Source organism: Vombatus ursinus, unplaced genomic scaffold (assembly GCF_900497805.2).
Source record: "Vombatus ursinus unplaced genomic scaffold, bare-nosed wombat genome assembly UNPS02014818.1, whole genome shotgun sequence".
Classification (NCBI taxonomy): domain Eukaryota; kingdom Metazoa; phylum Chordata; class Mammalia; order Diprotodontia; family Vombatidae; genus Vombatus; species Vombatus ursinus.
The window spans coordinates 4350277-4365947 of NW_020954596.1; positions in this window are offsets into that span (position 1 = coordinate 4350277).

Consider the following 15671-nt stretch of genomic DNA (forward strand, 5'->3'; position numbering starts at 1 on the left):
CTTCCTTCCTTCCTTCCTTCCTTCCTTCCTTCCTTCCTTTCTTCCTTCATTGCTTCCTTTCTTTTCCATGGGGAAGAGATGGAAGAGAGAGAAAATAGATTTTTGTTAATTAAAAAAATAATTTAAGAAAGAGTCTTGGGAATCCGAAGTACCTACCAGCAGGATTTATCTCTTTGCCATCAGTTGCTTTGAGGTGCTAATCGGCCCTAAAGCCATCAGTTAAGTAAGATGATTTAAATGCCACTCCCTTCCCAACTGAAAACAGATGGTTATCTACTAATGGTAAAGCAATTAATGGCACTTTATTAGTTTTCTCACCCCTTTCACATCTTTAACAAGGTCAGGAGGACAAACAAAAGAAAAAAATAGAAACCAAAAATTCCCAGATTTTGGCTTTTTGGGAAAATTGGAAAATTTCCAACTAAATTAGAAATTGTCTCTTAGCTCTGTTGAGCACCAAGGACAAAACTCCTCAACTTGCAGGTGGCTGTGAAGTTTCTATTTTTTCACTGTTCTCCCTACTACCCACTGAGAGGCAGGATAGTGTGAGAGAGAAAGGGCGGCACTGGGAGAGGGGGGTGTCCAGGGGACCTGGGTCTGGCTTTAATATCTATTGTGTGATCTATGCAAGACTTCACCTCTCTGGGCCTCAATTTTCATCCTTCTAAAATGGGTACAATGATCCTTCTTCTGTCTACTCCATATGGATGTTATTAGGAAAGTTCTCTAAGTGGTGAAGGGATCTGTCTAAGGGCTTTAGAGGTGGCAGGACCTTAGAGACCATCTCCTCCAGTGTCTCCATTTTACAAATGAGGCAACTGAGGCCCAGACAGGTTAAATGACTTGGCCAAAATAGTATAGGTAGTAAGTAGCCAAGCTACCTAGGATTCCTGAAATTTAGTGTGATTTATGCTATGTAGTTTGGTCAAGTGGAAAGAGTGTTGGATTTGGGGTCAAAGAGCCTGGGTTCAGACCTCTGCCACTTATTCCTTGTGTGATATTAGACAAATCACTTGATCTCTCTGGGCCTCAGTTTCCTCAAATATAAAATGAAGCAGTTGAACTAGATGCTTCTAAGGTCTTCTCCTGCTCTAAATCCATGATCCTATAAGAAAGAGGATAAGCCTTCACACAGCACTTATTATGTGCCAAGCACTGTGCTAAGCAGCTGCTCCTCATAACAACCCTGTGAGGTGGGTCCTATTATTGACCCATTTTTACTATTGCTAGGTGGTGCCATAGTGTATCATAGAGTATCAGGCTTGAAGTAAGAAAGACTCATCTTCCTGAGTTCAAATCTGGCCTCAGATACTTGCTAGCTGTATGACCCTGGGCAAGCCGCTAAACTTCCAATTGCTTCAGTTTCCTCACCTGTAAAAATGAGCTGGAGAAGGAAATGGCAAACCACTCCAGAATCTTTGCCAAGAAAACCCAAAATGGTGTCACAAAGAGTTGGACAGGACTGAAAAAAACAAACACACAAAAAACCAAGGGGAGCTAGATAGCGCAGTGGATAGAGCACTGGCCCTGGAGTCAGGAGGACCTGAGTTCAAATCCAGCCTGAGACACATAACACTTACTAGCTGTGTGACTCTGGACAAGTCATTTAACCCCAATTGCCTCACCAAAACCAAACAAACCAAACCAAAAACCCAAACAAACAAACAAACAAAAAAAAAAAACCAAACCCCAAACAAACAAACAAACAAACAAAAAAAACCAAACCAAAACCAAACCCAACTGAGCAACAACATAGTTGAGAAAGCTGCCCAGGGGAGGAGTAGGGAATCTTGCAGCCTCAAGGCCACATGTGGACTTCTAGGTCCTTGGATGTGTCCTTTTGACTGAGTCCTAGTCTTACAGAACAAATCCTTTTATTAAGGAGATTTGTTCTGTGAAATTTGGATTCAGTCAAAAGGCCACTGATGCGCTTGAGGACCTAGAGGTCCATAAGTGGCCTCGAGGTCTCAGGTTCCCCACCCCTGCCCTAGAGTCACCCAGCTAATGAGTGCCTGAGACTGGATTTGAACTCAGGTCTTCCTGATTCCAGGCCAAGGCTCTATCTACTGCTCCACGTAGCTCCTGTCTCATATCATGCCGCTATTGGTATTATTCCTGATGTGGAAGGCTTTATGTAATCCTGAGGAACTTTACTGAGGCTCTCTGAGCCTCAGTTTTCTCATCTGCAAAATGAGGATAAGAATATCTGCATACCCGCCTTACAGGGCTATTATGGGAAAAGGGCTTTGGAGTGACATAGACATGGGACTTCTTCCTATACTCAGCCATTTCCTGAGTGGTGACCTCCACTTTTACAAGGTCCCTGGCCCTGGCAATGACAGTTGAGGAATGTGACCTATAGGGACTGGATGTCCTCTGTCCCCGAGCCTTGCATTAGGGCAGATTGGCTGTCTTCCCATCAGCCTGAGCCAACACTTGACATGGCCAGCCTTAATCCGATGAGATTATAGATGCACTGACCAGGGTTAATCTCAGCCTAGATGTGGGGGTGGGGGAGGAGATAGGAGAGGGGAGGGAGCCTTAGGGTGACGCTAGAGTGCAGGAGGCCAAATGTTCAGGGCATGGAGGGGAGATCTTTCCTGACCTGTCACTGCATCCCAGAAACCACTGACTCTCTGAGGATCCCTGACAAGGAGGAGTGAGTAAGAGGAGGAGAATTCACAAAGCTAAGACCACCTGCTGCGTGGATAGTCTGGAGAAAGCAAAGATCTCAATTTTCAGCTTCCCCTTTCTCCTCCCTCTCCCCGAATCCCAGTCTGTCATTTTCAGTGAAGGACCTGGGATTGTTTAGTTTAGAGAAGAGAAAAGTGGATTCTAGGTCTCTCTGTGACACTAATTCTTTGTGAGACCCTGGGTAAGTCCTTTTCCTCTTTCAAGATCTCAGTTTCCCTACCTGGCTCACGAAAGACCTACCCTACTTTTCAAGGCTTGTTAGGTAGATCAAGTTAGATAAAAAGATAGAAGTGGGAAGGATTCTTATTAACCAGTACAATAGAAATTTCTTGGAGGCAAAGACTATTTCTTGTTTTGTCTTTGTGGCCCCAGCACCTAGCACAGAGCCTTGCAATAGGATTAGAGACTGGACCCTGTGATTTATTTTCAAGCGAACTCCCTCTAACTTTGCAGATAAATACTTACTCTGCAGCTTCTATTCCTAGAAAGTTGTCTGGACTACTGAGAGGTGAAGTGATTTGTTCAGGGTCACACAACTAATATGTTCACGATAGAGACTTGATGTTTCAGAGTCCAGTGCTCTAAACACAAATTCAATCTATCCCTTGCCTTATACACAGTAGATACTTAATAAATATTTATTGGATTGTAATAGGTGTTAAATTCATTTAAAATGTTGACCAATTCAAAATGGGTACATGATTAAAGCATAAAGGGTGATACCATAAGCAAATTAGGAGAGCAAGGAATAGTTTACCTGTCAGATCTATAGAGAAGGGAGGAATTTATGATCAAACAAGAGATAGAGAGCATTATGAGATGTAAAATGTGCCATTTTGATTATATTAAATTAAAAAGGCTTTACACAAACAAAACTAATGTAACCAAAGTTAGAAGGAAAGCAGAAAGCTGGGAAACAATTTTTTTATAGCAAGTGTCTCTGATAAAGGCCTCATTTCTCAAATATATAGAGAACTGAGTCAAATTTACAAGAATATAAGTCATTCCCCAATTGATAAATGTTCAAAGGTTATGAACAGGCAGTTTTCAGATGAAGAAATCAAAGCCATCTATAGTCATATGAAAAAATGCTCTAAATCATTATTGATTAGAGAAATGCACATTAAAACAACTCTGAGGTACCATCTCACACCTGTCAGATTGTTTAATACAACGGAAAAGGAAAATGACAAATGTTGGAGAAGATGTAAGAAAATTGGGTTACTAATGCATTGTTGGTGGAATTGTGAGCCAACTGATCTAATCATTCTGGAGAGCAATTTGAAACTATACCCAAAGGGCTATAAAACTGTGCATACCCTTTGATCCAGCAATACCACTACTAGGTCTGTATTCCAAAGAGATCATATAAAAGGGAAAAGGACCCGCACATACAAAAATATTTACAGCAACTCTTTTTGTGGTGGCAAAGAATTGGAAATTGAAGGAACTCAAAATTTTTTAAAAAAAATGAATGTTAACAATTGTCTTTACATGTAATTGGGGAAAATAAAATATTTAAAATAAAATGTTGGCTAACAATCCTTGTATCTTGGACCCTTTTCCTTCCTACTACGCATTAATCTCTGCCTTGAGGACCTACCTTGGGACTTCTGTCTTGTCATACCTGTCTCTAGAGCACCAAATCCTACTCAGCTAATATTCTAAGCCTTCAAACTCCCAGATCTATGGTTTGGACCCTGAGGTCTGACAGGAATCAACAAATTACCCTAGCGACTGGGGTAAAAACTCACTATTCGACAAAGACTGCTGGGAAACTGGGAAAAGTAGTCTGGCAGAAACTAGGTATAGACAAACATATCATACCACATACTAAGATAAACTTCAGATGGATAAGTGACTTAGAAATAAAAGGATACTAAATAAAGGACATAATAAACAAATTTGAGGAGAAAGGGAAAAAACCCCAACCTTTCAGATTTATGTATTGAGGAGTTTATAATCAAGATCACAGATCCTATGATCTTGCAATGGAAGGTTTGATTATACAAATGGACAGTTTGATTATACAAATTTTTTTTTAAATTTGCACAAGAACACTCAATGCAGCAAGATTAGAAGGAAAACAAACAATGGATTTCCCAGATAACTGGGAAAAATCCCTACACCATATGTTTTTCTGATATGGGTCTTATTTCAAAGAACAAATTCCAAATTTTAAGAATAAGAAGCATTCCCCAGTTGATAATGCTCAAAGGATATGAAAGGTAATTTTCAAAGGAAGAAATCTGAACTTTCAATGACCATATGAAAAATATTCTAAATCACTAATAACTAAAGAAATGTAAATTAAAGCAACTCTGAGTTTCTCCCTTACTCACACCCAACAAGTTGGCAAAATTGACCGGAAAAAGAAACTGATATATGTTGAAGGGGCTGTGGGAAAACAGGTATACTTATATATTGTTGCCAGAGTGATGAATTGGTACAGCCATTCTACAAAGCAATTTATAATTATGCCTACCAAGCTGTGCATATTCTTTCACCCATTGATATCACTACTAGGCTTATTCTCCAAAGAGAGCTAAAGAAGAGCTAAAAGAAGAGGAAAAGGTATTGTATTTACAAATTGTACTTTTAGCAGCTGTTTGGTGGTATCAAAAAACTGAAAACTAATGGAATATACAACAATTGGGGAATGGCTAAACAGATTATGATAAATATGTATGTTTACATATTTTATCTATATATTTTTGGGCTGTAATAAATTATGAATGGGATGGTTTCAGAAAAGTTGGGAAGATGTGTATGAACTGATACAGAGTGAAGTGAGTAGAACATTGGAGAACAATTTATATAGTAACATTGCAAAAACAAATAACTTTGAAAGATTTAAGAAATCTGATCAACACTGTGATTCCAAAAGACCCATGATGAACCATGCTATCTATTTCCTGACAGAAAGGTGATGGACTCAGGGTGTAGGTTTGGATTTTTATTTTTTTAACATGACCAACGTGGAAATTAGTTTTCTTTGACTCTTCATATTTGCTTCAAGGGTTTTCTTTTTCTTTTTTTCTCTTAATGGGAGGATGAGAAAGAGAAAAATATATTGTTAATTGAAAAACATTTAAATGTAATTTTAAAAAGAATCAATGAATTAGATAAGGGGGAAGAGCAGATTATTCATATACCTAAAGATTTCCTGATTGACAAACGTGTTTGTTTACAAGACTTCAGGCTGGAACTATGTTGTATTAGAAAGCACTTTGGATTGAATACCTACAGACCTGGGTTAGAATTTGGCTCTCTTACTGATTATATGACTATGAACATTTTATTTTAGGATCCTAGATTTAAAACCAAAAAAGGACATTAATAATCTAGCTGAGCTCCTGCATTTCCGGATGAGGAAACCAAGACCCAGATCGATGCAATGATTTGGACAAGTAATAAGATAGTGAATGGTAGAGATAAGAAGAAAGGCCCTCTATACACCAAAATATTTGTAGCCTAAGCAAGTCACTTAATCTGCCTCAATTTGCTCAGCTGTAAAATGGGGACAAAAATAGCAACTGTCTTCTGGTTGGAAGGATCAAATGAGATAATATTTGTAAAGTGCTTGGCATATAGTAGGCGTTACATAAATGCTAGCTATTATCATTATGATTGCTAGCAAAAATGTTATAGAAATGGGAATTGCTATTATTTGACAGAGAAAATTTTAGGGGAGATACTCAGAGCACTGAGGAGGAATCTCACAGGAAGTCCTAAGCCTGGAGATGTGGGAGATCCTGGATTTAGAGTGTGAAATGACTTTAGAAGCCAACAACTTCATTTTACGGCTGAGAAACCTAAGGCATGGAGAAATTGAGTTATTTGCCCAGGTTCACAAAGCTGATTGGTGTCTGAGATGGGATTTAAACCCAGATGTTCCTGACTTCAAGTCCCCCACCCTGCCACTTCACCCAATGGGCTGAGTCAAGGGGAAATAGCATATGAGTCACACATAGCAGTGGATGCTAAAGTATGACATCCCTTCCTGAGCACTTTCCCAAGCAGCATCTCGCCAAATGAAAAAGGATGTGAGGTAGTGGGGGTGCACAGCAAAAAGCCCTGGTTTTTCATTTAGGAGTCCTGCCTTCAAACCTCCACCCTGCCCCTGACTTGCTGGGTGATTTGAGACAAACGCCTTCTCTTCTTTAAGGGTTAGTTTTCTACTTTTCCTTAAGAAAAAAAACAGGGCTAATGTTCCAAAGGGTTGCCATGAGCACAGGCACTTTGTAAACTGCAAAATGCCCTAGAAAAGGCAGCTGTTTCTGTTCTTGATCTAGGGACTGAGGGACCAAGTTCCGCAGTCCAAAGTTTTGGACCGCTCTGTGCAACCTGACCACCAGGGGGCAACCCACTCCTGCCACACTAGAGATGCTGAGGGTGGAGAAAGATGACCCAGTGAGAAATGTCCAGCTCAGCATTTCTTCCCCTCCTCTCTCTTCTCCCTTCTATATTTCCTCCTGGGGGGCCATCTCCAGTTGCCCTGATCTATATCTGGCCACTGGATCCAGATGGCTCCGGAGGAGAGAGTGAGGCTGATAACTTTGCATAGCCCTCCCTCACTTTAATCCTATTCACTTGCAAGTCACGGCATCATTTTTCTGATGTCATGGTCCTCTTCGAGAACAAAGGACAAAGAACAACAACAACATATTTCCTCTTATTTTCTCTTTCCTGCCCCCCCTTCTGTTCCCCTTTGACCTCCTAGAGCAGGAGTTGTTAGCCTAGGGGTCTGTGGATAGATTCAGGGAGTCTCACATGGGAAAACCATTGCATCTTTATTTCAATAGAATTGATTCCCCTTGTAATCCTATGCATTTTATGCATCCGAAAATATTATTCTAAGAAAGGGTCCATACATTCCACCAGACTCCCAAAGGGTCCCAGGACTCACAAAAAAGTTAAGAACCCCTGGTCTAGAACTTGGCTGCCCAGAGAGGATATGGATATAGAAAGATAGGTATTGGTGTTCATTTTTTGTTTTATTTTTATTTAGACAGACCTATGATGTCATGGGTATTAAGAACTCCCACTACCAGGGCAACTTCTCTCCAACTAGCAGTTCTTCGAAAGTTGCCTGTGTGTGTAAGTGACTTGCCCAGAGTTGGTGCTGGTAAATGTTTAACAACCAACTATTTGAAAGAGGGAAAAAACCCAACAACTAACATTTGTACTCACTGATATACTTTTTTTGTTTTATTTTTGTTATTGTAATTTTTTTTTGGTGAGGCAATTGGGGTTAAGTGACTTGCCTAGGGTCACACAGCTAACACATGTCAAGTGTCTGGTCTGAGGCTGGATCACTGATATCTTAAGTGTCCTCTGCACTATTAATATTTTCTTCCTTACCTTCTTAAATCTAGACAGTCCACAAAGCCTCGATGGGCAGTATCTGCTTATTTCTGGGGCATCAGTGCTCACACTGAAAATTTAACAAATTAGCTCTCTCTCAAGGATGAGAGGTGTGAGCTCTAGCATACCTCTGGCACATAACCAGTGTGTGTCAGGAGCAAAACGTGAATTCAGATCTTTCTGACTCACTCTCTTTTTCCATTACTCCATAGATGCCTCTCTGGTGAGTTTTATCTAGAAATAATAAATGCAATAGCTCCTAGTTTTGCAGCACTCAGCAAACTGGGCTTTCCTCCTGGGACCCCTAGGAGCTCTAGATAACCCTAATGTACCAGAGAGGACAAGCTTCGAATTTCTGGGAAAGCCAGGAGTCCCCATTTTATAGGTGGGGAAAATGAGGCTCTGAGAGAAATAATTTGGTTAAGGTCTCAATGCTAGGAGGTGGAAATCAGACAAGGACCCAGGTCTTCTCCAAAACCTCATTTCTATACTTCCATTCCTTCCTCTCAAGAGCAGAAGCTTCCTGCCCTTTCTTTCTCTGCGTGCCCCTCCATGAGAGAGGGAAAGGAACAATATCTTCATTCTACAGAGTCTTGGCAGGCTTCATATAGCTAATAATATTAACTAATATTTATTTATATAGTGCCTTAGCATTGTACATATTAGTTAGTTTGGTCCTATGAAGTAGATGCTATTATTATTCCCATTTTATAGATGAGGAAACTGAAGCAGGCAAAGGTTAAATGACTTCCAGTGGAAGCTAGTAAGAGTCTGGGGTCGGATTTGAACTCAACTCTTCCTGACTCTAGGTCCAGTACTCTAACTACTACACCACTTGGCTATCCTTCAAAGTGCAAATGAGTTATTAACCCTACAAAACTAGATGGTCTCCCACCCCATCTCCTCCACTGGCCTGGGGTAATGCTACCTCCTCTCAACTCCTGGAGATAACAACAATCATCTTTTGATTACTGCTCAGGACCGGGTCTAGACTACCTCGTTTGATCGTCACATCAGCCCTGAATGTGGGAAAGGTATCATTATCCTCATTTTGGAGATAAGACTCGGATAAGTTAAGCCACTTTCCCAAGGTGCAAAGAAGTGAATGAATGACTAAAAGAAAAAAAAAACTTATTAAGCTCTTACTGTGTGTCAAGGACAGTACTGAGGGTTGGGGATGCAAACTTCAAAAGCTATATATTCTTGCCCGGAAGGAGCTTACATTTGGCTTGGGGAAGACAATGCCTTTTCATTGGCTAGAAAGCTCTCCCTTTCCATCTGCTCTGCCTCTTTCCTGGCTTCCTTCACGTCTCAGCTCAAATCCTACCCTCGGTAAGAAGCCTTTCTCTTAATGTTAATGCCATCCTCTTGATATTAACTCCAGGTTATCATACACACACACACATATATGTATATACATACACGAGATACACACGTATATATGTATGTGTATATCTATATCTATCCATCGATTATGAGCCCTTTGGGACTAGGGATCTCCTATAAACTTTTTTATTAAGCGTCTGGCACATAGTAGGCAAATATGTAAATAAATCAATACTTATTGACTTGAGGATAGAGGAATGGTGGCCAGGGAGGGAATTTTTGTGTAGGAAGTCTCAGGAAAGAGGAGTGGAGTCACTGGTCAATCCATTGACACACCATTCCTGAGGCAATGGAGTAGGAGGTGGGGTCCTTCACGTGGCCTGCATGTCAACATGCAGTTCAAAGTTGAATGCAAATTAAAACAAATAAAATAAAATAAAATTTTTAAAAAGCTGAATGCATAAATTCCTCCTGGGCATGTTCTCTAGAGGTTAGGTTTGAAGCATGGGTCTATAGTAGGGTGGGGCATAGTAGATCCAGGACCAGGAAAAGGTCTCCTGGCTCCCAGCTCAGGCCTTGCTCCTTTCTACCACTGATTCTTAGTCACTGCTATGGTGAATTTAGCAGAAATGGAACTGTGGCTGGTAGGGTAAGTTGAGGATGGGAAGGAAGGGTGGAGTCAGACTGTAAAGCCTCGTCTCACAGGATTCCCTTTCGTGTGTTCCACCTTCTTGTCAAATTGGCCTATGTGCCAGGATCCTCCTTACCTGGAATGAACTCACTTTGTCCCTCATTTCTATCTGCTGAAATCCTTCCCTTCTTTCCAGGCCTGCTGCTGCCTCCTCTGGGAAGCTTTCCCAACCCCTCCCCTCCTGTGAAAGTGGTTCTCCCTTCCTACAAGGTTTCACAGTGAAGTGATTTGCCCCAGGCCATGTGGAAAGCCAGTGGCAAATAACAGCAGCCCTGGTGCCTCCAGCATTGACGCTTATCTCCAGACAGTTGGCAGGCAGAGATAGCCCAGTGAAAGGGGCAGGCCTTTGGGTGGGCTAGGCCCCAAGTACTGAGTTATCACCTTTCCCAGCTCTTTAGCAGCTAGGCCAGGCCAGATCAAACCCTCTCCTACCAAGAGACTGTTCTGGTGCTGGCATCTCTAAAATGAGCTGGGGCTTAGAATCATCACATGGGGACTCCAATGGGTGGGTGGGGAACTTTGATCTTCTTAGTGAACTAGGACTTCATTTAAATGCAATAGCAATGGCTGTGTATGTTTAATCAGAGCTGGCACTAACTCCCTCTATGAATGCAGGTTTGCACAGGCTTTGCATCTTAAAATCTGGGAGAATAGCTTGGGGAGCATGTGATATTTTAAGTGACCTGCCTGGGTCACCCAGGTACTTGTTAGAGACAGGACTTAAACGTAGGTCCTTCTGGCTCTGAAGCTGACCCGAACCCTACTAGGCCTCTCTAATACTGTTATTTTGACATCTCCCGCTGAGTATCCCTCCTCCCCTACTCTACTTGGAGAGTAGAGACCTCTTCCTTTTGAATTACATACATAAAATTATATGCATAAAATCACTAACTTTCAGAACTCAAAGATAATTATGTGCATAAGAACACAAACTTTCAGAACTTAAAGATAATTTATTGGAGCTGGGAGGGAACCTTAGAACCTAGAACCTTAGAACACCTTAGAGGGAATCCGAACCCACCACACTGTTTTAAACGCAGCAACAAACCAGAACGCAGACCATGAAAACTTTAGAGGTGTTAGAGATTTTTTTAAAAATCCCATTCAGAAGAAATTGAGACTCAAAGCAGAAGCAACTTGTCCAAGGTAGGAGAGTAAGGCTTAGAATCCAAGTCTCTCATTTTAAAGGCCAATGAGTATTGACTGGAAGGGATGCTGAAGACAACCTAATCCAATCCTCCCATTTTACAGATGAGGAAACTGAGACTGAGAAAGGGGAAGTGAATTGGCAAAGGCCACAGAGAGACTAAATAGCAGAATTGAGATTCAAACCCAGCTCCTCTAATTCCAGATCAGTTCAGTTCGACAGAAATTTCCTGCCTCCAACCCCAGGCCCCTTTTGAACTCCTTCTTCACTCACCCCAGGGTATTTTTTCCCCCACAGTACTGAGCCGCTCCTCCCCACAAGTACAAAACTCCTTCCTTCCCCACAACAGCTCTGAGTTCTATTATTCAGATCTGGGAGTCTGGGAGAGGGGGTTGTGGTGGGGAATAATAATAATTTGTGGTTGTTCGGTCATTTCAGTCATGTCTTTCTCTTTGCTATCCCATTTGGGGTTTTCTTGGCAAAGATACTGGAGTGGTTTGCCATTTCCTTCTCCAGGTCATTTTACAGATGAGGAAACTAAGACCAACAGGGTTAAGTGACTTGTCCAGGTTCACATAGTTAGTAAGTGTCTGAGGCCTGGTTTGAACTCAGGAAAATGAGTCTTCCTGACCCCAGGCCTGGTGCTCTATTCACTCCACCACCTAGCTGCCCTGGAGGGAACACCTGCTTTGCTCATTTGGTATGGGAGAAACTTTTAAACAGAGCAAAGGAGAGGGAGGTTGTCAAGATATGTGCCCATATGGTTACCTGCCTGTCTGTAAAATTTGCGTGAATTGCCCTCTACCACCAATGCACTAGCTTTATCCCTCTGAAAATCCTCTCCATCCTTCAAGGACCAACTCAAATGCCATGGTCTCCTGGAAGCCTTCCTATTTCCTGTTTCTTCTAAACCAGAAATGATCTCTACATCCATAACACTTTATACCTTTCCTATGCCCCTACTGCAGGGACATGAGATATGACGAAGGCATGGGCCTAGGGGACAGCCGGGGAGCAATTCCCAGTCTGGCTGGAGTGCATAGGGTGTGAAGGCAGGCGAGTAGCAGGAGAGGAGGCTGGAAAGATTAGTTATGGAAGGCCTTGTGTGCAAGGATCAATAGGTAATACTTTATTTTTTAATTTTTTTTAAATTTTTAATTAATTTATTTTGAATCATCAACAATCACTTCCATAAGCTTTTGAGTTTTAAATTTTTCTCCCCCTCCCTCACTACCTCCCTCCCCAAGATGGTGTGCAATCTGATATAGGCTATACATAAATAATCCTATTAAACATATTTTCTCATTAGTGGTTTTGTAGGTAAGAATTAGAACCAATAGGAGGAACCACCAGAAAGAGAAAACAAAACACAACAGAAGAAAAAAAATAGCAAATAGTATGGTTCCATCTGCATTCAAACTCCATAGTTCTTTCTTTGGATGTGGATAGCATTTTCCATCATGAGGCCTTTGGAGATGTCTTAGATCCTTGTATTGCTGAGAAGGGTTAAAGTCTATCAATATTAGTCATTGCACAACGTGGCTATTACTGTGTACAATGTTCTCCTGGTTCTGCTCACTTCACTCAGCATCAGACCATACAAGTCTTTCCAGGTTTTTCTGAAGTTAGCCTGTTCATCATTTCTTATAGCACAATAGCATTCCATTACATTCATTTACCACAACTTGTTCAGCCATTCCCCAGTTGATGGGCATCCTCTCCATTTCCAATTCTTTGCCACCACAAAAAGAGCTGCTATAAATATTTTTGTACACGTAGGTCCTTTTCCCATTTGTACGATCTCTCTGGGATATAGCCCTAGAAATGCCATTGCTGGGTCAAAGGGTATGCACATTTTTATAACTCTTTGGGCATAGTTCCAAATTGCTCTCCAAAATGGTTGGATTATTTCACAACTCCACCAACAATGCATTAGTGTTCCAATTTTCCCACATCTTCTCCAACATTTGTCATTTTCTTGTTTTGTCATGTTGGTCAATCTGATAGATGTGATGTGGTACCTCAGAGTTGTTTTGATTTGCATTTCTCTAATCAATAGTGATTTAGAGCATTTTTTCATATGACTATAGATGGCTTTAATTTCTTCATCTGAAAACTGCCTGTTCATATCCTTTGACCATTTATCAATTGGGGAATGACTTGTATTCTTATAAATTTGACTTAATTCTCTATATATTTTAGAAATGAGGCCCTTATCATAGAGACTGGTTGTAAAAATTCTTTCCCAATTTTCTACCTTCCTTCTAATCTTGGTTGCATTGGCTTTGTTTATGCAAAATCTTTTCAATTTAATGTAATCAAAGTTATCCATTTTGCTTTGCATAATATAATAGGTAATACTTTAAACTGTAATAATAATAACTGATATTTATACAGTGCTTGAGAGTTTGTAGAACACTTTATGCACATTATCTTATTTGAGCCTCACAACAACCCTTAAGAGGAGAACCACAAATATATCACGCCCAGTTTATTGATGAGGAAATTGAGACTCGTAGGGAATAGATGACTGCCTCATGACCACACAGCTAGTAATGTGTCAAATGTGGGATTTGAATCTGGGTCTTCCTAATTCCAAGTCCTATACTCTATCCATTAGAGTACCCTGCCTCTACATGAAAAAATGGAAAAGATTTGTCAAGAATTACTATAATAAATGATTTTCTCCATCAATCACATATTCCATAGCAGATCACATTTTGATAGGCATAAAATGGACTGAAGAGGTCACAGTGTTTATTGTTTATTGACTTAAAAAAACACTTGGTTTAATATAGCAAAATGCCCCCTTACTGGCTTCCTTCCATCAGGAATGTCTCCCATGAGTGTCAAAACTGCTCCTTGAAAGGTATAATGATAGAAATAATTTGAATGATGCTCTAATCATTGATATCATGCAAGAAATAAAAGTGAGAGTTGCATGCTGCCCAAAGATATTCATTTCTGTCCTACAAGATGTTACACAGCGTCCAGGGCTGAGTCCCATTCAAAGAGGGTGTCCTATAGATTGAGAGGTTCTTCAGATGAGTCTATTTTCAGATAGCATTGTACTGTTTGCATCGAAATTGGAAATATTGTAGAAACCAATAATCTCCCAAACTAGTTGAGTCTAACTATCCATACGGGAAAAACCAAGTGGATGAAGAATATCTGTTATCCTTTGATATGGAGCTGGATAGGGAGCCTCTAGAGCATGTCCATCAAGATATTACTTGGATGAATGTTGCACATGAACAATGAGTCTAGAACTGAAAGAGATTTTAATTTTTTTTTTTCCTTTTTTTTGGTGAGGCAATCAGGGCTAAGTGACTTGCCCAGGGTCATGCAGCTAGTAAGTGTCAAGTGTCTGAAGCTGGAATTGAACTCAGGTCTTCCTGACTCCAAGGCCGGAGCTCTATCCACTGCACCACCTAGCGGTCCCTAAATGAAGTTTTGACCAGTGCTTTTAATGATCCTGATCTTCTCTCGGAAAAAAAAAAGCCAAATAAACTCATCTTTTTAACATTAAAATGCTTCTGGTGATGCTACATGGCATGAGTCATGGAATACCACAGTTGCTGATGAATTCAAGTTATGGGTCACCCAAAGGGCAATGGGGAGGCACATAGCCAATGTGAGTAAGTTGGAGAAATGGTCCACAGGATGTCCAATGTGTGACTGGAAAAGGACCAGTCATAGACCAGTCATGAATAGGAATGAAGAGTAACTAATGCTATCTGTGTAATGATAAGGTCTAGAGGAAGGTCCCTAGCACGTTGGATGGACTTCTTTGGAGGATTTATAGGAAAACATTGACCATAACTGCCCAGGAGGAGAAGGCATGAGTGAGTTATCATTTGTACTGGTGGTGATATATACGTTGATGAAATCATGGACCTATAGAAATCTCAAAGTCTTCCCCACTGGAAGACCTTCTCTAGGACTTCCTTTTGGGATGGAGGTGACTGTCTTCACAAAGACTGTTCCAGTGGAGTGCAAGCCTTGGCAGATACTGGTAAGCTGAGAAGGTTTGGGGATAGGCCTGATGATAGAGTATGCCCTTATTGTTTGAGGACCTCCCTGGGTAAGCGACTTGCTTCTCGCTACACTCTAACACAGGAAGCTCGGAGGACAGGCTGTATGTGAGTCATGGAATACCAGAATTTTCTGAGGAATTCAAATTGCAGGTCACTCAAACGGTAATGGGGGAGGGCATGAGTAGACTGTGGTATGTGGATAATGAAGAATCATGTCATCAGAGAGAAAAAAGTGGGCCAGACATTTATTGAAAATGAGAGATAGCCCATGTGGTCTCCTCATATCCACTCAGTATCCAGAGGTCTTGAGGCAGGCCCCCAGCGCACCATTTGGACCCTTTGTGGAAGTTTTACGGCAAGATATAAAAGGCAACTAAGTGATGCGGTGTCAGCTAAGAGGATTGGACTT